Here is a 23888-nt window from a genome sequence, read left to right as displayed (position 1 = left end):
ATTGAGCATCCCTATAGCCTCATTTCAGGTATATGTTTTAATATGTATTTTCCTAAATTTGCAGTTGAGTGTCTTTTCAAACATATTTCTAGGTCAGTCATCATTCCTTTACTTTCTTTTAAACTTTTTAAAATGCAATTTTATTGAGATATATTCACACATCATATGATCATCCAAGGTGATGTTCACAGTATCATCATATGGTTGTGCATTCATCACCACAATTAATTTTTTGAACATTTTCATTACTCTGAAAAATAAAACTAAAAATTAAAATTAAAGTAAAAAAGAACCCCCAAAACATCTCATATCCCTTTTTCTCCCCTATTAGTAATTTACTTTTTGTCCCCCTTTTCTCTACTCATCTGTCCATACACCGGATAAAGGGAGTGTGAGCCACAAGGTTTTCACAATCACACAGTCACACTGTATAAGCTATATAGTTATACAATCGTCTTCAAGAATCCAGGATACTGGATTGCAGTTCAACAGTTTCAGGTATTTCCTTCTAACTATTCTAATACACTAAAAACTAAAAAGGTATATCCATATAATACATAAGAATAACCTCCAGAAAGACCTCTCAACTCCATTTGCAATCTCTCAGCCACTGAAACTTTATTTTGTTTAACTTCTCTTCCCCCTTTCGGTCAGGAAGGCTTTCTCAATCCCACAATGCCGGGTCCAGGCTCATCCTGGGAGTCATATCCCACATTGCCAGGGAGATATACACCCCTGGGAGTCATGTCCCACATAGTGGGGAGGGCAGTGACTTCACCTGCAGAGTGGGCTTAGAGAGAGTCAGGTCACATCTGAGCAACAAAAGAGGTTCTCTGGGGGTGACTCTTAAGCACCATTGTAAGTAGGCTTAGCTTCTCCTTTGCAGTAACAAGCTTCATAAGGGCAAGCCCCAAGATCGAGGACTTGGCCTACTGCAATGGTAGTCCCCAATGCTTGTGAGAATATCAGGAGTTCCCCAGGTGGGGAAGTTTAATATTTCCACACTTTCCCCCAGGCCCTCAAGGGGGCTTTTCCAATACTTTTTGTTCTCTGCCCAAATTACTCTGGGATGTATCGGGGTTTCATGCAAACCTCCTTTACTTTTACTGTGCTTTTTTGGATTTTTTAGTATTTTTGTTGTCTTTTTTCTTAATTAACTTGAATGTCATTCAGGATACGTTGTTCTATTAACACAATTGTTTTTTTCCAAGATTGAAAATAGCATTAGTTTTCTGTCTACTGAACACTCATTCTATTTTTTCTGAGATACTTTTAAGATTTCTGGGTTGTCAGTTGTGTAATCTGCGAATTTTATTTATTTTCCAATATTTATATTTATTCCTTTATTTTCTTTTATTGTTGCAATAATTAGAATAATCAGAACAAGTTTGAATTTTACGGTGATAGCAAGTCTTTTTCTCCAAATTTAATGGAAAATTTCCCGACATTGAAGCATTTACTGTAATATTCATTCTTCATTTGGGGATATAATCTCTTTGTTGTTTCTAAATAATTTCCTTCAATATATGCATGGGGGAATGGGAGGTGCCTACTTGTTTTTTTTTAATTTCAGTTTTATTGAGATATATTCACATACCTTACAGTCATCCACATGGTACAATCAACTGTTCATAGTATCATCATATAGTGCATTCATCATGTCAATCAATTTTTGAATATTTTCCTTACTCCAAAAAAGAATAAAAATAAGAATAAAAATAAAAGTATAAAAAGAACACCCAAATCATTCTATCCCCCCCCCCACATCCCATTCTATTTTTCATTTAGTTTTTGTCCCCATTTTTCTACTCATCTGTCCATACACTGGATAAAGACAGCGTGAGCCACAAGATTTCCACAATCACACAGTCACACCATATAAGCTACATAGTTATGCAAGCGTCTTCAAGAATCAAGGCTACTGGGTTGCATTTCCATAGTTTCAGGTATTTCCTTCTAGCTTTTCCAATACACTAAAAACTAAAAAGGGATATTGTTCTAGTTTGCTTATGCTGCCAGCTTGCAAAACACCAGAAATGAATCAGCTTTTATAAAGGGGGTTTATTTGGTTACAAAGTTACAGTCTTAAGGCCATAAAGTGTCCAGGATAAGGCATCAACCATTGGGTACCTTCACTGGAGGATGACCAATGGCATCCGGAAAACCTCTGTTAGCTGGGAAGGCACGTGGCTGGTGTCTGCTCCAAAGTTCTGATTTCAAAATGGCTTTCTCTCAAGACATTCCTCTCTAGGCTGCAGTTCCTCAAAAATGTCACTCTCAGTTGCTCTTGGGGTGTTTGTTCTCTCTTAGCTTCTCCAGAGCAAGAGTCTGCTTTCAACGTCTGTCTTCAAACTGTCTCTCATCTGCAGCTACTCTCTCAGCTTCTGTGCATTCTTCAAAGTGTCCCTCTTGGCTGTAGCAAGCCTCCTCCTTCTGTCTGAGCTTACATAGTGCCCCAGTAAACTGATCAAGGCCCATGCTGAATGGGCAGGGCCAGACCTCCATGGAAATTATCCAGAGTTATCACCCACAGTTGGGTGGGGTGCATTTCCATGGAAACAACCTAATCCAAATGTTCCAACTTAATCCCCACTAACATGTCTGCCCCCACAAGATTGCATCAAAGAACATGGCATTTTCTGGGGCACATAATATACTCAAACCAGCACAGATATCTATGTAGTATATAAGAATGCCCTCCAGAGTGATCTCTCAACTCCATTTGAAATTTCTCAGTCACTGAAACTTTATTTTGTTTCATTTCTCTTCCCCTTTTGGTCATGAAGATTTTCTTAACCCTATGATGCTGGGTCCAGGCTCATCCCCGGGAGTCATGTCCCATGTTTCCAGGGATATTTACACCCCTGGGAGTCATGTCCCACTTAGTGAGGAGGGCAGTGAGTTCACCTGCCAAGTGGGCTTGGAGGGGGGGGCACATCTGAGCAAAAAAGAGGTTCTCTGGGGGTGACACTTAGGCACCATTATAAGTAGGCTTAGCCTCTCCTTTGCAGTAACAAGCTTCATAAGGGCAAGCCCCAAGATTGAGGGCTCAGCCTACTAAATTGCTAGTCCTCAATGCTTGTGAGAATATCAGTAATAAGTGGGGAAGTCCAACATTTCTGCATTTTCCCCCAGTTCTTCGGGGAGGGGTGCAAATATATTTTTAGTCTCTGCTCAAATTACTTTGGGCTGTATTGGGAATTCACAGTATTCTGTACAAACCTACCAGATCTCACTTCCTATTCAGCCTTTGTTTTTACTGGGACTGAGTGCTGAATTGTGTTCAAGGCCATTTTGTAATCTGTTGCTATAATTTTATCTTTTTTCCTTAAATTTATTGATGCCTTTATTTGTACTTATTAATTTCTCAAATTTTTACCATTTCTTATAATATACAGTGATTTCATCATACTGCTGAGTTCATTTTGTAAAATTTTAATGAGAATTTTTCCATGTATAGTCATAAGTGAGGCAGTATTATATTTATTTTAATTATCTGTTTTTAAAAACAAGTGACAACTTGTCTTTAAAGTACTATGAATTTTTATATATTGACCTTGTACTTTGTGACCCTTATAAATTCACTTAGCTCTATACAGATTTATTTTTTTATAAATTACTTAGACTTTTCTGTAAACATAATCATGACATTTTTGAAGATGACTCCATTTTAATTTTTATTTCCTGTACTTGCTAGTGACAGGCTAGGACATTCTTTACAGTGTTCAATAGAAACATTCAGAATGGACATTCTTACCCTTGTTTCTGGTCTTAGGAGAAAAGTATTGAATATTTCATCATAAAGTGATGTTAGCTTTATTTTCTCCATAGATACCCTTTATTAGATTGCAGAAATTTTGTTCTGTTCCTAACTTTTTGAGAGTTTTATCATGAATGATGTTGAATTCTCTCAAATACATAAAAAGAAACTATTCAACTATAAGGAGGAGTGAAGCTGTGAGACATACAATGCAACGAGGTGAATGGATCTTGTAGACAGCATTTTGAGTGAACTATGCCTGAAACAGAGGCAAACACCATAATGCCTCACTAAAATGGACTAACTGCAATGTGTAAACTCATAATTGAATCTTAGAGCACAGCTTATCAGGGGAACGCTTATTGTAATGTCCCTAGATTGTAAGCTCTTACAGCAGTCACATCTATTCCTGAATTGTAATGGCTGTCTCCAGATTCTGAGATGCTGATCTCTTTGTGTATAACTGATCAATCCCTGGAACATTGGGTATCTGTGTGACACCTGAAACTCAGAGCTAGAGCTCAGCAGATATGAATGTCAGTATTAGCGCATACAGCAACTGTTAAAAAAGCTGAAAAAGAGTCCAGACTTCACTTAGAGGTATGAATGAAGCAGATCTTGTTAGGACTAGGGCAAATTTGGCCAACAGGTAAAGGATGATACTCACCGTGTTTTAAAACTTCAACATCCATGTGAAACCAAGGGAAGGGATGTTTATTTGGTGCTGGATCAATATTTCCTAAACAATTTAACTTGTACAGTGTTCTAGTTTGCTAATGCTGCTGGAATGCCAAACACCAGAGATGGATTGGCTTTTATAAAAGGGGGTTTATTTGGTTGCACAGTTACAGTCTTAAGGCCATAAAGTGCCCAAGGTAATGCATCAATAATCGGGTACCTTCACTGGAGGATGGCCAAATGGCATCTGGAAAACCTCCGTTATCTGGGAAGGCACGTGGCTGGCGTCTGCTCCAAGTTCTGGTTTCAAAATGGCTTTCTCCCGGGACGTTCCTCTCTAGGCTTCAGCTCCTCAAAAATGTCACTCTTAGTTGCTCTCAGGGCATTTGTCCTCTCTTAGCTTCTCCAGAGCAGAAGTCTGCTTTCAAAAGCCATCTCCAAAATGTCTCTGTAAGCTGAAGCTCCTCTCTCAGTTCCAGTGTGTTCTTCAAAGTGTCCCTCTTGGCTGTAGCAAGCTTGTTCCTACTATCTGAGCTTCTATCATGCTTCAGTAAATTAATTAAGGTCCATGCTGAATGGGCAGGGCCACACCTCCATGGAAATTATCCAATCGGGTGGGTCAAATCTCCATGGAAACACTCAAAGAATTGCAATCTAATTAACACTGATATTTCTGCCCACACAAGATTACATCAAAGATAATGGCATTTTGGGGGACATAATACATTCAAACCAGCGCATACAGTATGTTCAAATACCATAATTACATGGAACTTTGAATGGGAAATGAGACCTGGTTGGTTTGTACAGGTTAGTGTGAAATAGTGACACATCCTGAAGTAATTTGGGCAGAGAATAAAAATATATATGCAGGGCCCCCCTGAGGAGCTGGGGGAAAATGCAGAAGTGTTGGACTTCCTCACCTGGATTGTTGCTGATGTTCTCACAAACATTGAAGACTGGCAGTTTGGTATACTGAGCCCTCTATCTTGGTGCTTGCCCTTATGGAGCTTGTTACTGCAAAGGAGAGGCTAAAACTGCTTATAATTGTGCCTAAGAGTCTCCCCCTGAGTACCTCTTTGTTCTTCAGATGTGGCCCTCTCTTTTTAGCTAACCTGACTCAGCAGGGAACTCACTGCCCTCCCCCATATATGGGACCTGACTCCCAGGGGTGTAAATCTCCCTGGCAATGCACAATATGACTCCCAGGGATGAATGTGGACCTGGCATCGTGGAATTGAGAACATCTGCTTGACCAAAAGGGGGAGGCGAAATGAAAAGAAAAAAAGTTTCAGTGGCTGAGAGACTCCAAATGGAGTTGAGAGGTCACTCTGGTAGGCACTCTAATGCACTATATAGATAACCCTTTTTATATTTTAAGGTACTGGAATAGCTAGAAGTAAATATCTGAAACTATCAAATGGCAGCCCAGTAGCCTTGACCCTTGAAGATGACTGAATAACAATGTAGCTTACAAGGGGTGACAGTGAGATGGTGAAAGCCTTATGGAAGACACTCCCTTTATCCAGTGTATGGATGGATGAGTAGGAAAATGGGGACAAAAACTAAATGAAAAATAAGGTGGGAGAGGGGGATGATTTGGGTGTTGTTTTTCACTTTTATTTTTTATTCTTATTTTTACTTTTTCTGGTATAAGGAAAATGTTCAAAAATAGATTGGGGTGATGAATGCACAACTATATGATGGCACTGTGAACAGTTGATTGTACACCATGGATGATTGTATCATATGTGAATATATCTCAATAAAACTGAATTTTAAAAATGATAAGGAAAAAAAGAAACCATTGAAATCATCTTTGGTTTATCTCCTTCTTTAAGATGGTTAATTGCTTTGATTAATTTTAGAATGCCATACCAACCTTGCATTCCTGGGTTACTCCACGCTTGGTCATGATGTATTATCCTTTTTATATATTGCTGAATTCAATTTGCTAATTATATTTTCAAGATTTGAGTGTTTATCAGTGATATTAATCTGTAATTTTTTTTCTTATGCTGTCTTTGTCAGACTTTAGTATCAGTGTTAAGTTGACTTCATAAAATGACATAGGAAGTGTTCCTTTCTCTATTTTCTAAAGGAGATATTGTAAGGTGGTTATTATTTCTTCCTTAGATATTGGGTTCGATCACCATTAAAGTCATCTGAGCCTGGAGTTTTCTTGGTAGGAAGAATTTTAATTATAGTTTCAAGGACAATATTTTAAAAATTATATTTCTGTATATTAGGAAACAATGCAAGATAAAATTAAAAAGAAAAAGTTCCACTTACAAAGAACATCAAATACCAAGCAATAAAGTTTAATGAAACACATATAGGATCATTACCAGAAACCTACACAAAACTTTGCTGAGAAAAATTAGAAAAGACCTGAAAAAAAGTGGAAAGATATGCCATAATCATGAATGAGAAGACCCCAAAATGTTTAGAACTCAATTCTCCCCAAATTGATCTATATATTTAATGTAATCTCAATCAAACTCCCAGCAGGCATAAAAATTGAAATTGCTAAGTTAATTGTAAAATATATATGGAAATGAAAAGTATTTAGCCAAGACACTATTTAAAGAGAACAAAGTTGGGTTATTTCTACCATCTGAATTCGTGATTTACTATGAAACCAGAGTAATCGAGATGATGTGGTATTGGCATAAAGATACAGAGATAAATGGGAAAAAATAGAGAATGAAGAAATAGACTTACACTTACACAGTCATTTGATTTTCCTTAAAAATGCCAAGGCAATTCAATGGGGGAAAAGAAAATTCTTTCAACAAATGATGCTGCAACAACTGGATAAACTTGGGGAGGGGGAGATTGCCTGGATATATACCTCCACAATATAAGCTAAACATGACATAAGATGGGTCATAGATGTAAACATTTTTTTTGAATTAGTTAAGTTGGATTTTAAAGTTGGGTCTGGGTGGGGATCAGGTGTGGCACAATGGGAGACTGAGACCATAATGCATAAGAAAAGATGGCTTGTTACAGGTCCCAGAGAAAGAGGTGCTGTGAGGGGTCAGCAGGAAGCACGATAGGCTCTGGTGGTTCACCCAGCAGGTGGAGAGCACACAAACACAGCAAGAGATACCCATGGAATTATGTCTTTATTGTGGCCCAGGGGTGGAGACTAGTGTATTTCCTGTGGGAGTCAAGGATTGGTTAGTTTAAAGCAAAGGAGCACAAAAAGGGAAAGGGTTGGAGCCCCAGGATGGTGTGGATGGTTGGCTTATCATTTGGGGCCAGCTGTGGGTTCTGGGTGAAGCATGTGGGTAGTATGGGTGGTGTAGGTGGTGGCTGCGGATGTGAGTTTAGCTCAGGGAAGTCTAAGCCCCAGGAGTGGAAAACTGCCTATTAACCAGGCCAAAGTTCAGTGTTGAGGCAAGTCTTTAGTCAAAGTAAGATGGATGCCAAGCATCATCCCCCAAATTTTATAAGTTATGTTAATTGAAGGTACAACCATGAAACTTTTAGACCCTAGGATAGACATAGATTTTGTAGACAGGACACAAAAAGTTCTATTTTTTTTTAAAAAAAAAAGAGGAATTGAATGTTAAGTTCTTTAATTTAAAATTAAATATTTAAATTAAACACTTTTTGTCAAGAGGCAGATGATGGAGTAGAAAGCTCCAGGAACCAGTCCCTCCACAAAGGGACTGGCAAGCAATATCTGAATCAACTATTTGGAACTCTGGCATCTATATATATATGTTGCTATATTATGTAACTTTCTTGGGGTAAAGTAGGAACAGGTTGGAAGTAAAGCAGTTATCTTAGGTTAGTTGTCTTTTTCTTACTCCCTTGTTATGGTCTCTTTGAAATGTTCTTTTATTGTATGTTTTTCTTTTTTGTTTTTTTGTTTTAATTTTTTTTTCCATACAGTTGATTTAAAAAGGAAGAAAAGGTTAAAAAAAAAGAAGAAAAGAAAAAAAGGAAAAAAAATATGTAGTGCCCCCTTGAGGAGCCTGTGGAGAATGCAGGGGTATTTGCCTACCCCACCTCGATGGTTGCTAACATGACCACAGACATAGGGAACTGGTGGTTTGATGGGTTGAGCCCTCTACCGTAGGTTTTACCCTTGGAAAGACGGTTGCTGCAAAGGAGAGGCTAGGCCTCCCTATAATTGTGCCTAAGAGCCTCCTCCCGAATGCCTCTTTGTTGCTCAGATGTGGCCCTCTCTCTCTAGCTAAGCCAACTTGAAAGGTGAAATCACTGCCCTCCCCCCTACGTGGGATCAGACACCCAGGGGAGTGAATCTCCCTGGCAACGTGGAATATGACTCCCGGGGAGGAATGTAGACCTGGCATCATGGGACGGAGAACATCTTCTTGACCAAAAGGGGGAAGTGAAAGGAAATGAAATAAGCTTCAGTGGCAGAGAGATTCCAAAAGGAGCCGAGAGGTCACTCTGGTGGGCACTCTTCCGCACACTTTAGACAACCCTTTTTAGGTTCTGAAGAATTGGGGTAGCTGGTGGCAGATACCTGAAACTATCAAACTGCAACCCAGAACCCATGAATCTCGAAGACAATTGTATAAAAATGTAGCTTATGAGGGGTGACAATGAGATTGGGAAAACCATAAGGACCACACTCCCCTTTGTCTAGTTTATGGATGGATGAGTAGAAAAATAGGGGAAGGAAACAAACAAACAAACAGACAGAGGTACCCAGTGTTCTTTTTTACTTTAATTGCTCTTTTTCACTTTAATTATTATTCTTGTTATTTTTGTGTGTGTGCTAATGAAGGTGTCAGGGATTGATTTAGGTGATGAATGTACAACTACGTAATGGTACTGTGAACAGTCGAATGTACGATTTGTTTTGTATGACTGCATGGTATGTGAATATATCTCAATAAAATGAAGATTTAAAAAAAAAACAAAAAAAGAGCCTGCCAAGTTAAGATATTAGAAATGATAGGAAATTATTTGAAAGGAATACAATTAGAGGGAATCATACGCAAGTTCCCATCACAGTTTCCTTTTATTCAAGAGAAGTATTTTGCAAACTTGAGTCTTCTGCATTCTGTCTTTATATTGTCATATCCATATACTATGTCCATGCCAATACTTGTATTACAGTTGACAAAGTTTTTCTTTAAATAAAAAAAAAAAAAGAGGAATTGAATGTTAAGTTCTTTAATTTAAAATTAAATATTTAAATTAAACACTTTTTGTCAAGAGGCAGACGATGGAGTAGAAAGCTCCAGGAACCAGTCCCTCCACAAAGGGACTGGCAAGCAGTATCTGAATCAACTATTTGGAACTCTGGCATCTAGTGGAACACTCCGCAGCATCCAGGGAAGACACACAGGAAAATACTGGTAAATTGTGATAAATATTGGTGAATTTCACCCTTTGTGCAGCAACTGCACACACACACACACACACACACACCCCATTCCCCAACCACCTGGCAGGCAGCCTGGGCAGCTTGCTGGTGCCATGTTAGGCTATAGGGACCAAGTCCTCCAAAATCTTGGGGTGTGTGATCTGATTGCCGATTACTGCTTTTGATCAGCTACTTCAGATGGCTGGGGGCAGGGGGTCAGCTCTGAGGGCAGCCATTGTTCCAAGCCCAGACACACACACACCCTCAGACAGAAGTGGGAAAGGGGTCTCACAGAGACAGTGCCTATTTTTTTTCCCTCTCTTTTCTCTTTCCATTATCCATCTGGGAGCAAACTGACAGCTCCACAATAACGACCTAGAAATCCCAGATGTGTGGAAGAAGTAGATTTCCAAAGTTACAACAAGATAATACTTAGAATGTCCAGTGCTCAACAACAACAACAACAAAAATATGAAACACACAAACATGAAAACATGGACCATTCACAGGAAAAAAAATTTCCAGAAACCATCCCTGAGGAAGCTCATACATTGGAACAATTAGTCAAAGACTATAAATCAACTGTCTTAAATATATTCAGTGATCTAAAGGAATCCTAACCAAAGAACTAAAAGAAATTAAGAAAACATTGCAGGAACAAAATAAAGAGATGGAAATTATAAAAAGGAACCAAACAAAATTTTGGAGCTGTAGAGTACAGAAAAACTCATTAGATGGATTCAACAGCAGATTTGTACAGGCAGAAGAAAGGATCTGTGAACTTGAAGAGAAGACAAATGAAAATATTCAGTGTAAGGTGCAGAAAAAAAAATAATGAAGAAAAATTAACAGAACCTGAGGGACCTGTGGGACACCATCAAATATACCAACATAGGCATCATTGGTGTCCAACAAGGACAAGAGACAGAGAAAGGAACAGGAAAATCTTTGAAGAAATAATGACTGAAACTTCCTAAATCTGATGAAAGACACCAACATACACATCCAGGAATCTCTCAACCAGCAATAACTGGCAGAAACATTATCCTCAAAACTCCAGAAAACAGTTAAAAGGCTACAATAACAGAGTGAATACTGAATCAAGAAAAAGGCTACTTAAAAGCAGTAGGGTTTCCTGGTGTCCTGGCTGGCCCCTGCCCACCCCTCTCTGGCTCAGCACAGAGCTGGCCCATGCACCCAGTGTGGATCCCTGGTCCCAGTTTCAGAGAGAGCAGAGTAACCCTCTTGCACCCTCACATACTGGGAGCTGGTATGTCTGGCCCAGTCTGATGCTGGCCTGAGGGAACTCACCGTCCCAGAATTGCCCTGCAGGTAGGAGGCAGTTCACAGAGCTCTCCTGCAGAACACTGTGGGACAGCAGTCAAGTCATGCTGTGTGGGGCACAAATGTCCATCTTCTGATGAATGGATAAACAAATATGGCATATCCATATACTGGAATGTTATTCAGTCATAAAAAGAATGAAGTTCTGATACATGATACAACATGAATGATCTTTGAAAACATTATGGTAAGAGAAATGTCATAAACAAAAGGCCATATATTTTATGATTCCATTTATATAAAGTCCAGAAAAGGCAAAAATATGTAGAAAATAGATTAGTGTTTGCCTAGGGTTGGGAGTGGAAACAAGATTAACTGTAAATTGGCATGAGCAATCTTACTGATAGGGTGAAAATGTTTAAAACCTGCTTTGTGGTGATGGGTGCATATTCCGGTTTGCTAATGCTGCTGGGATGCAAAATACCAGAAATGGATTGGCTTTTATAAAAGGGGTTTATTTGGTTACAAAGTTATGCCTTAAGGCCATAAAGTGTCCAAGATAAGTCATCAACCACCAGGTACCTTCACTGAAGGATGGCCAGTGGTGTCCAGAAAACCTCTGTTAGCTGGGAAGGCACATGGCTGGTGTCTGCTCCAGTGTTCTGGCTTCAAAATGGCTTTCTCCCAGGACGTTCCTCTCTAGGCTGCAGCTTCTCTTCAAAATGTCACTCTCAGTTGCTCTTAGGGCATTTGTCCTCTCTTAGCTTCTCTGGAGCAAAAGTCTGCTTTCAAAGGCCATCTCCAAAATGTCTCTGTAAGTTGCAGCTCCTGTGCATTCTTCAAAGTGTCCCTCTTGGCTATAGCAAGCTTGCTCCTTCTGTCTGAACTTTTATAGGGCTCCAGTGAACTAATCAAGGCCTATGCTGAATGTCCGGGGCCACACTTCCATGGAAATTATCCAATTAGAGTTATCACCCACAGTTGGGTGGGTTGCATTTCCATGGAAACACTCAACCAAAGAATTACAATCTAATCAACACTAATACATCTGCCCACACAAGATTACATCAAAGATAATGGCGTTTAGGGGGACATAATACGTTCAAAGTAGCACATTCCCTGGACCCCAAATGACATGATCTTTCCATATACAAAATACATTCATCCCATCACAATATCACAGAAACTTAAATCATTTCGGTAACAATAGGTAAGTATAAGATCCCATCAAAATCAGTTACAAGCATGGTCTATCCAAAAACAAAATTCCCTTCTGGCTCTGTTCCTGTGAAACTTAGAACAAGTTATCTGCTTCCAATATACAAAGGAGGGACAGTCATAGGATAAACATTCCCATTGCAGTAAGGAGAAACTGAAAGGAAAAGAAGATTAACAGGACCAAACAGTTCCTAAAACCTGCAGGGCATACTTCATTAGATTTCAAAGTCTGAGAGTCATTTACAGAAGGACTTGCATCCTTGGGGCTTCAGAGAGCGGGAGTTAACCCTTCCTAAGGGCCTTTTCAGCAGCCCTTTCCTCTCCAAACACTGGGATGAATGCTCCAACATATCCATACATTGGGAAGACCACCTTCTTGGCCCCACCCTCCTCAAAACCCTTCCATCTCCAGGGCACACTCTCAACCCCTTCAGAAAAATGAGGTGGTGGCCAGAATCTCCCCATTTCCCTGGGAATGTGCTCCACCCTCTTTGGGACCTGGGGTGGCAAAACTCTTCCTGAGCATCCAGGCAGAAGACCCACCCTCGATCTCCAGGGCAAACTCACCCTTTCCATGCGTGTGGGCCACTCCTCTCTCCCAGCCCAAGATCTCTTGACTCCAGACCTCAACCTCCATTGCTCTGTCTTTGAAGACATTTTTCCTTCAGTTTGTTCCTTGTCTGTCTCCTCCATTCCAGACCAGCAGCGGCTCCATCTATAAAGATCTCGCAAAAATTCTGTTGGCTTCACATGAAGCACACAGGGGTCAAGCTGTCAGACAATAGGACTGTCCACAAATCCTTTCTGGATAACTCCATCTCCAATCCTGGCTTGTACTGAAATGGTGATTGGGTTCCATGTTTGGTTAAATCCTCACGTGGGACTGAAACTTCTGTGGTTCCACCCCCGGAATTCCAGAGTTTTCCAAACCATCAGTTTCTGGTTTCTTAGAACTCAAGAGTTCAGTTCTAAGTTTATCTCTCTGTGCTCGCATTTTACTATAAGCTGCAAGAAGAAGCCATGCTATATCCACAACTTTTAGTTTTGAAACCTCATCAGCCAAGTACACCAGCTCATTGCAATCAAATTCTTCCTTCCAGCCAACACCAGGACTCAATTTTGCCAAATTCTCTGCCACTTTGAAACAAGGATCACCTTTCTTTCAGTTCACAACAACACATTTCTCATTTCTGTTCAAGTCCTCATCAAAAGTATCTTTAGAGTCCATATTTCCACAAACAGTCTCTTCGAAGCAGTTTAGGCCTTTTCTATCAAGCTCCTCACAATTCTTCCAGAATCTTCCCCTTATCCATTTAAAAAGCCATTCCAACATGTTGGTATTTGCAAACACAGCAACACCCCACTCTCGGTACCAAAATCTGTTCCGGTTTGCTAATGCTTCTGGGATGCAAAACACCAGAGATGGATTGGCTTTTATAAAAGGGGTTTATTTGGTTACAAAGTTACAGTCTTAAGGCCATAAAGTGTCCAAGATAAGGTGTCAACCATCAGGTACCTTCACTGGAGGATGGCCAGTGGTGTCTGGAAAACCTCCGTTAGCTGGGAAGGCATGTGGTTGGCATCTGCTCCAAGTTCTGATTTCAAAATGGCTTTCTCCCAGGACATTCCTCTCTAGGCTGCAGCTTCTCTTCAAAATGTCACTCTCGGTTGCTCTTAGGGCATTTGTCCTCTCTTAGCTTCTCTGGAGCAAAAGTCTGCTTTCAAAAGCCATCTCCAAAATGTCTATATAAAGTGCAGCTCCTCTCTCTGCTCCAAACATCAACTGAAAAAGAAAAAAAAAAAAAAACCTACCAGAATGAACTATTTTGCAATTCTGGAACCTGAAGAGACAAACAGGTGCTTGATGAAGGGAAAGCCTCCTCAGTAAGAGTGGCTTGTGTGAACCAGCTACCATCCCCCATTCCTCAGCTCTGACATGGTAGGCATGGCAGACTACATTCTTAGAGGGACTAGCTGGAGCCAGGGCAGGCGGTAAGAACCTTATCCTCTAAAAATCCGGTGTGTGCATTTTTGTCAATCTGATATTTTTCTGAGGGACTGGCACGGAAGGGATTGTCTTGGTTTAGGCCCTCTGGGGCTGCAGAGGCTCCCCCAGCAGCTGTATTGGAAGATTTAAAGGGACCAAACACCGTTTTGTTTTTTTTTTTAGCCATATGATAAAGGAGATTTGTCAGGTCACTGGCTGGTTGCAGAGATAACAGAACAGAAACTTTAGTGAACAGACAACAAGGAACACACACTCTGCAAAAAAGTGTTAGGAAAAGTCACCAATCAGATGACTGTAGGACTCAACCAGCAAAAATCAGCAATCACTGAAGAGGGGAAGAATCTGATTTCCAGAGTTACCATGTTATAATACTCAAAATGTCCTGTTCTCTACAAAAATTTATGAAACATAAAAAGAAAATATTTTAAAATTTACTGTAAATCTACAATAATTAAGACATTGAAGTATTTGTAAAGCGGTGGACCAATGGAACATAAAAAGAATTCTAGAAACAAGCCTGCACAATTATGTCAATTTCATATTTGACAAAAGTACAAAAGCAATTCACTTGCAAAGAATAGTCTTTTTTTCTTTATTAGAGAAGTTGTGGGTTTACAGAACAATCAAGTAGAATAGTCTTATTAATAAATGGAGTTGGAACAACTGGATATTCATATTAAAAAGAATATTGGCCTAGACCTCACACCTTATGCACAAATTAACTAAAAATTGATCATAGATCTAAGTGTAAAACACAAAATTATGAAACTTTTAGAAGAAAATCAAAGATAAAGTCTTCTTGACCTAGGGTTGGGCATGACACCAAACGCAGGACCTAGCCTTTTTTTAGTGTTTTTACCATGGAGTGTTAACATTTTTTTTTTAAATTGTGGTAAATATATATAACAAAGTTTGCCATTTAAAGTTTGCCATTTTAGGTATATAATTCAGTGACATTTTATTTTAGGAGTTTTGTGTTTTCCTACATTTTATTCTAGGCACTTTATGGTTCTGTCTTTTATATTTAGATCTTTGATCCATTTTGAGTTAATTTTTGTATAAAGTGTGAGATGGGGTCCTCTTTCATTCTTTTGGATATGGGTATCCAGCTCCCCCGGTACCATTTGTTGAAGATACTGCTCTGCCTCACAGATACTACTGTGAGGGTCCATTTCTGAACTCTCAATTTTATTCCATTGGTCAATATTTCTATCTTTATGCCAATACCATGCTCCTTGTATCACTGTAGCTTTGTAGTATGCTTTAAAGTCAGGAAGTATGAGTCCTCTAACTTCATTTATCTTTTTAAAGATATTTTTGGCTATTCATGGCTCCTTACCCTTGCAAATAAATTTGGTATTTGACTTTTCCAATTCTCCGAAGTAGGCTGTTGGGATTTTGATTGGCATTGCATTGAATCTGTAAATCAATTTGGGTAGAATTGACATCTTAACAATATTTAATCTTCCAATCCATGAACATGGAATATCCTTCAATTTATTTAGGTCTTCTTTGATTTCTTTTAGCAATGCTTTGTGGTTTTCTGAATACAGGTCTTTTACATCCTTGGCTAAGTTTATTCCTAAGTATTTGATTCTTTTAGTTGCTATTGTAAATGGATTTTTTTTTCCTGATTTCCTCCTCAGATTGCTCATTATCAGTGCATAGAAACACTACTGATTTTTGTGTATTAACCTTGTATACTGCCATTTTGCTGAACTCCTTTATTAAGTCTAGTAACTTTCTTGTAGATTTCTTGGGACTTTCTAGGTATAGGATCATATCATCTGTAAACAGTGAAAGTTTTACTTCTCCCTTTCTGATTTGGATTCCCTTAATTTCTTTTCTTGCCTAATTGCTCTAGGCAGAACTTTTAGTACAATGTCAAATAACAGTGGTGAAAGTAGGCATCTTTGTCTTGTTCCCAATCTCATTGGGAAAGTTTACAGCCTTTCACCATTGTGTATGATGTTAGCTGTGGGTTCTTCATAAATGTCCTTAATCAGGTTGAGAAAGTTTCCTTTTATTCCTATCTTTTGAAGTGTTTTTATCAAGAAGAGGTGCTGGATTTTATCAAATACCATTTCCGCATCAATCGAGATGCTCATGTGGTTCTTCTCTGATTTTGTTAATGTGTTGTATTACATTGATTGATTTCGTGTTGAACCACCCTTGCATACTTGGGATAAAACCCACTGGATCATGGTGTATAATTCTTTTAATGTGCATCTGGATTTGGTTTGCAAGTATTTTGTGAGGATTTTTGCATCTATATGCATTAGATAGATTGGTCTGTAATTTTCCTTTCTTGCGGTATCTTATCTGGTTTTGGTCTTAGGGTGATGTTGGCTTCATAGAATGAATTAGATAGTGTTCTCACCTCTTCAATTTTCTGGAATAGTTTGAGCAGAATTGATATTAATTCTTCTTAGAATGACTGTCAGAATTCACCTGTGAAGACATCTGGTCCTTGGCTTTTCTTTGTTGGGAGGTTTTGATGACTGTTTCAAACTCTACCTGTGATTGGCTTGTTGAGATCTTCTATTTCTTCTGGAATCAGTGTGGATTATATGTGTGTTTCTAGAAAATTGTCCATTTCATCTAGGTTGTCTAGTTTATTGGCATATGGTTGTCCATAGGATCCTCTTATGATCTTTTTTTAGTTAAATTCAGTTTTATTGAGATATATTCACATTCCATACAATCATCCATGGTATACAATCAACTGTTCATTGTTCCATCATATAGTTATGCGTGCATCACCCCAATCTATTTTTGAACATTTTCCTTACACCAGAAAGAATAAGAATAAAAAATAAAAGTAAAAAAGAACACCCAAATCACCCCCCCATCCCACCCTATTTTTCATTTAGTTTTTGTCCCCATTTTTCTACTCATCTGTCCATACACTGGATAAAAGGAATGTGATGCACAAGGTTTTCACAATTCCACTGTCACCCCTTTTAAGCTACATTGTTATACAATCGTCTTCAAGAGTCAAGGCTACTGGGTTGGAGTTTGGTAGTTTCAGGTATTTACTTCTAGTTATTCCAGTACATTAAAACCTAAAAAGGGTTATCTATAGAGTGAGTAAGAATGTCCACCAGAGTGACCTCTCGACTGCTTTTGAAATCTCTCAGCCAGTGAAACTTTATTTTGTTTCATTTTGCAGCCCTCCCCACCTCCCAGTCATGAAGATGTTCTCAGTCCCACAATGCTGGGTTCAGATTCATCAACAGTAAATATGTACATCCCTCTCTCTATGTTTTCTCCAGCACTTTTATCCTGATTTATATTTTTCCCTACAATTTTATAGAGATATATTCACATACCATACAATTATCCACAGTGTACAATCAGTTCTTCGTGGTATCATCATATAGTTGTGCATTTATCACCATTGTCAGCACTTGAACATATCAGTTATGAAAAAGTCTTTTTTAGCAAATAATAAAAAAGATAATAAAAAGAAAAATAAAATGCCATACAATATAGTAGTAAGGTCAGACAACACCACCACTACCAAGAATCCCATATCCCTCCCTTATATCCCCTGTCATACATATTTAGCTTTGGTATATTGCCTTTGTTACACTTAATGGAAGCATATTACAATGTTACTGTTGACCATAGACTCCAGTTTGCTTTGATTATATCTTTCCCAATACCATCCCTTTTTCAACGCTCTGCATGGTTGACATTCATTTGTTCTCCCACATGTAAAAATATTTTTGTATTTGTACATTTAGTAACAGCCACTGACCACTCCAGTTTTTGCTAAGTTATCCAGTCCCAGTCTTCAGCATCTGTCTTTACCTCTGGTGACATACATGTCCCTAAGGACCTCCCAACCACAAAATTCTGCATAAAATCTCTTCAATTTTTTTCTGAAGTTTTTATTGTTGTTGTTTTAATCCTTACATATTTTACCCATTTGGAATTTGTTTTCTCTATGGTGTATATAGAGATCCTACTTTACTTCCAGTTGTGCCAGCCCCATTCATTAAACCATTCTCCTACCGATTTCAAATACCACCGTTACGTGTAATGGAGTCACATCTATTCTGGACTTTATTTCTAGTTTTCTTGATATATCTTTCCAGTCACATGCCAGCCCTAAACTATTTTTATTACAATGGCTTTAAGATATTTTTAAATATCTGGTAAGATCGATCTCCTTTCAGTTTTCTTCATTCTCAACATTTTCTTGCTTTTTATGAGACATTTATTCTTCCATATAAACTATAAATTATTTTTCCCAGTTTTTAAAAATCCTTTTGGGACTTTAATTGGCACTACATTGAATGTATAAATTCAAGGGGAAAGTATATATTTATATTATTATTATTATTCAAGAAGATAAGGCTTTCCATTTGTGCAACTCTTGTTTTATGTTCTTTAAAATTATTTTATAGTTTTTTTATGTATATAGGTCTTTGTCTTAGTTTATCAGGTCTGCTATAATAAAATACCACAAACCAGTAGGCTTAAATAACAGGAACTTGTTAGCTTACAATTCGGAGGTTAGAAGTCCAAAACTGAGGTATCAGCAAGCCATGCCTACTCCAAACTCGGTAGCATTCTGGTGCTGACTTGCTGGCCGTCAGTCTCCGCCTCTATCACATGGTGATCTGTCTCTTTCTGTCTCCTTCTATGGCTTGTACTTCCTTCTTCAAGTTTTCTTTGCTTATAAGCAAAGGAAAAGGGTGGCTTAAGACCCACCCTGATTCATCTTGTCCTCTCATCTTAATAGGATCTTCAAGGATCCTATTTACCAATGAATTTGTAGCCATAGGAACAGAGGTTAGGACTTGAACATGTCTTTGTGGAGGACATTATTCAATCTACCTCAGTCTTCTACTTCTCTAGTTCAAAGTATTCCTAATTATTTTATTGGTCATCATTTCATAATCACATCTTAATTCAACACAGACCAATGAGGCATCTAGAACAGCAAAAATACTCTTCAATTCTACAAGTGAACAAATATGCCCATATCCATTTGTATCAGTCCAGACGGGCTCAGTTCTGCTGCAATGACAAATAGGCCCCAACATCTCAGTGCCTTATCTCAAACCACATTTCTTTCTTGCTCATACTACATGTGCAGCCTGAGTCAACAGAAGGCCATGCTCCTCCTAGTCACTAAAGGACCCTGGCTGATGGGGGGTTTGTTTCAATACATGTTCCATGAGCACCACAGCAATGAGGAAGGGAAGGAGCAAATCACACATTGTCACTTCTGCTCACGTCATTGACCGGAGCATGTCACATGGCCATGCCTACAAGACTGTGAAGGAGGAGAAATTGATGGTTGTAACCAGCCCTGATGTGACTACCCAAAGTGCTTTTCTAGAATCATGCAACACTCTCATCTCTCTTTTCATCACATTAGATAGAGACAACAGTGCATAGAAATATTTCTATACCATAATACCAGAGAAGTATTACCATGAGGGAGTGGGAGTCAAGGAGAGAGTGGAATATCTGGGCAGGAAAATTTTTTTTTTTAATTTTAAAAGAAAAAGCATGATGCAAGAACCATGATAAATAGCAATTAACATTGTATCTTGCTATCAAGGATACAATAAGGAGGTCTGCAATTTCTGATCCCTTGGAGAATATCTGCTTCTCTTAAAAGGACAAGCATCATTTAGTTCCAGCTGACCGTGCCATCAGCCTTCAGATCTAGTGTTGCCAGATCACTTATTTTCCAAAAGTACCCAAAATCTGAACTTCTATGTGAGATATGTCACTTTTAAAGATATTGGTAGCTTATTCAATTAGAAAAAAAATACTATGTGGGCCAAATTACACTTATCTGTACTCTGGATTCTGCCACAGACCCCCACCCCCCTGCCCATTTGTGGCCTGTGGGCTAGGTGTCTCAGAGAGGCTCTGTACTGTGTAATATCAAAGTGAAAAACACAGTCAAGGAGCAGAAATCACCCACAACCCATCATTTGTCTGTAATTGATGTAAACAAGAAATGAAAGTTTGCCCATTCCAACCTCAAAAAGTAATACCGACCTGTTAGCTATTTGGTGTTTATTCTCCAGATGTTGTTTCCATAGCTAATATCTGCAGACATATATAACAAGATAGAAACATGCACCCCTTACTTTTATCAAATCTGAGGTCATGCTAAGCAAATTGATCTAAAAATTGACATTTGCCTCACAGTATGTCATGGGCTTCTTTCCAGATCAGCATGTTCAACTTGACCTTGTTCTTTTTAACAGTTGCCTAGTATTCCATTTTTTAGAAGTACAATTATCCTTAGCCCATCCTGTATTTCCAGTGGTTTTGCTATTACAAAATGAACTTCAGTGAATATCCTTGGGCATATATCTTTATATACTCAAATTTGGGGGGGACTGATTTATATGTGTGGAATGGCTAGATCATGGGGTATATATGCTTTAAAATTGCATTTAACTGCCATCCAATTTCTCTCCAAAAAGTGTACTGATTTGTATTCCCACCAGCATGCCAGGTTCTACACACCCTTGACAGCACTTGACATATCAATCAGTTTCAGTTTTGCTACTTTGATGTCTACATTTACCCTTCTTTGATTCAAATCTCCTTTGCATCTGGAGTCCACTTAGCCAAAGAAAAGAAGCCCTTTCCTAATTAGATGTTTAATCTGGGGCAAATTACTTTACACCTTTGATCCTCAGTCTTCTCATCTTAAAATGGGGATAAAATGTCTTCTTTCCAAATGTTTATAAAGAAGAGAAAAACCATATATAAAGCACCTATCACATTGTAGGAGTTCAATAAGTGAGAGTAGTAGCAAGAGTTCCCAGCAGGGGATGGGAGTGACAGTAGCAGAAGTTTCAGATCTCTGGTCTTGTGTGGCATGTTCCCCAAATGACTGTCATCTCCTAAGAACAGAGTTCAACTGGTGGAATTTGAAATCAGATGTCTTGTGTTCAAATTCTGACCCAACCACTTACTAGCTACGGGGCATTGGGAAAGTTACTTAACCTCCCTGTGCCTCAGTTTCCTCATTTGCAAAATGGAAATAATGATAACTTCCGCAAAGTCTTGAATTAGTTGATATACAGTATTTAAAGTGTTTTAAAGTCAGAGCTATATAAGTGTCGCTGTGTTATTGCTTCTTGCTCTCTTCCCCTTCCTTCTATGCAACACACACAGCCCTTCAGCAAGGAAGAGAAAGAACAGGGAGCTACGTGATCTCGGTCTTTAAAGTCAGTTCAGCGTAAAAATCCAAGGAATTGAAGGCTGGAGACACGGGTTCCGATGCCGGCTCCATGAAAAATTACCAGGATGACTTTGAGCAAGTCCACGTCCTTCTCCGCGGCGGCTCCCTCAGTGTTAAACAAGGTGGCGGAAGGTGATAGCCTCACAGGGCCCTGGAGGCTGCAGGTCTCTTCCCTTCACTTCCAGCCCCAGGCCCAGAACCGCGGGGCTGCGGGAGCTACACCTGCCGGCCGCGAGATGGCGACAGAGAAGCGCCAGTTGCGCGGATTTGGCCTGTGAAGGGGAAGGCCGCCCCTTGGGGGATTCTCAGGCCGTCTCCCCCAGAGCCCCGGGTTTGCAAGCAGCAGCCCTGAGTCTGGGTCACCCTTTGCTGGGGAGCTGCTGCCCTCCCCGAACTTCAGAGCCCGAATGAAGTGAAGCGTTCCTGTAGGCGGCCCCGCCGTTCTTTTGTTTCCAGCCCCACGCTCAGGTGCAGGCGATCTGGGGCGAGACGCGAGCCCTGTGCACCTACTAGCTGCTGCTCCCCAGCAGACATGCAACAAGCATACTAAGGATTCATCGAAGGTATTTAAAGCATCAAAATACTTACAAAAACAAAACCCGGAACATTAAGATGACATGATAGAAGCAACCAAAAACCTAAGTGTGCAAGCATAAAGGAAGCTTCCGGGGAAATTAAAAAAGCAGTGCCGTTTCATTTCTCAACACCAGTTTCCCCGTGTAGAAAATGGTAATAGCACCTACCTTTTAGAGTTTTATAAAGAATATCATTTAGGGCACAAAAGTCGGGAATAGCCCGAATCAAAGTGATTTACACAATAAGGGATCTATTTGGTTATCTCACTTATTTATAGGCCATATGTAGGGCAGGCGCCACTATTCATAGCCTAAACGGTCCCAGATGTTTTCTGTATTTCTTCCTTTTTATAGACAGAGTTGAAAAAAAGGAATAACGAAATAACAAAAGTTACCCGCACTCTCATCTCTTTATTTGTTAACTATGTAAACCAAGATGTGAAAGTTTTCTGTTTCCAGCCCCAGAGGGACTGCTTAGAATTTGAGGCATATTTTTCAGATTTTTTCCTATTCGCCTATAAAAAAATATCTATTAGTATTACATATGGAGAGATATACAGATACCTTTTTACCAAAATAAAGTCGTGCTATATACACTGATTTACAAACTAATCTGGATTTTATCTAGAGCAGAAATTAAAAATTCACATGCCTTAACGTGGTGACATAGTGAGTGTCCTTGTTCTCAGGAAATGGACCTGGAAGTGTTAAGTGTTGGAGGAACACTACGTATACAACCTACTCTCAAATGTCTAGATGATAGAGAGATAGACAGGAAAAATGATATAATAAATGTCACAAAATGCTAAAAGTTCGTAAATCTGGGTGAGGGGTATATTGGAGTTTTATGCATTGTTTTGTATTATTCTTGCAACTTTCCTGTAAGATTGAGTTTATTTCAAAATAAAAATTTAAAAAAAAAATTCACCTGCTTAATCCATAGACAGAAAGCAGATTAGTGGCAGCCAGAAGCCAGTGAGAGAGGGCAATGGGGAATGACTGCTTAATGAAAAATTATGGAACTAGTTAGTGGCAATGGTTGCACAAAATTTGGAATAAGCTTAATGCTACCTAATTATACACGTTGAAGTGTTTAAATTGGTAAAAAAATTTAGGTAATGTGTATTTTGCCACAATAAAAAAGTGAAAAAAATTTCTATGCCCAAAGAGGACAGGCGGATAAGGTAAGCGAGTGAAGAAAGCCAGGTGTAAGACAATAAGGAGAGGTGAGGACTGAAGCAAATGAAAAGCTCCAGACCAGCCTTCTCAACTTAGCTCAATCGAGTTGCAGCATGGGGAGATGTGGGCCCAGCATTATCAGCTTTTAGGAGTTTTCATGAAAAGACAGAAATCTGGATTTTATGTGAAAAACCTGTGTTCGTTTCCTGGAGCTGCTGTAACAAAGCACCACAAACTGGTGGTTTAAAACAACAGAAATTTATTCTCTCTCAACTGGGAAGGCTGGAAGTCAGAAATCTATCTCAGCATCTGCTTGCAGAGAACTTAAATTGCAACAGGAGCTATCAGCGTATAGGTGGTATTTAAACTGTAGATGTTACATTAAACATATTCACAGACCCTAAATTATTTCAGTCCTAGTTCCCAAGACATAGAATCTGTGAGCCTGGCATCCTGACTGAGAGAGACAAGAGTAGCATAAAATAAAATAAATAGAAACCACAACAAAACACATCTTATTATAAGCATTTCATATAGGACACAATGGGAAAGACCAAAGATGCTCAACCTCATTGGGATTTGAAAAACTTCTAATTAAA

This window comes from Choloepus didactylus, chromosome 27 (genome assembly GCF_015220235.1).
Source record: "Choloepus didactylus isolate mChoDid1 chromosome 27, mChoDid1.pri, whole genome shotgun sequence".
Lineage (NCBI taxonomy): Eukaryota > Metazoa > Chordata > Mammalia > Pilosa > Megalonychidae > Choloepus > Choloepus didactylus.
The sequence above is the reverse complement of the archived record's forward strand: the minus strand, read 5'-3'. Positions refer to the sequence as shown.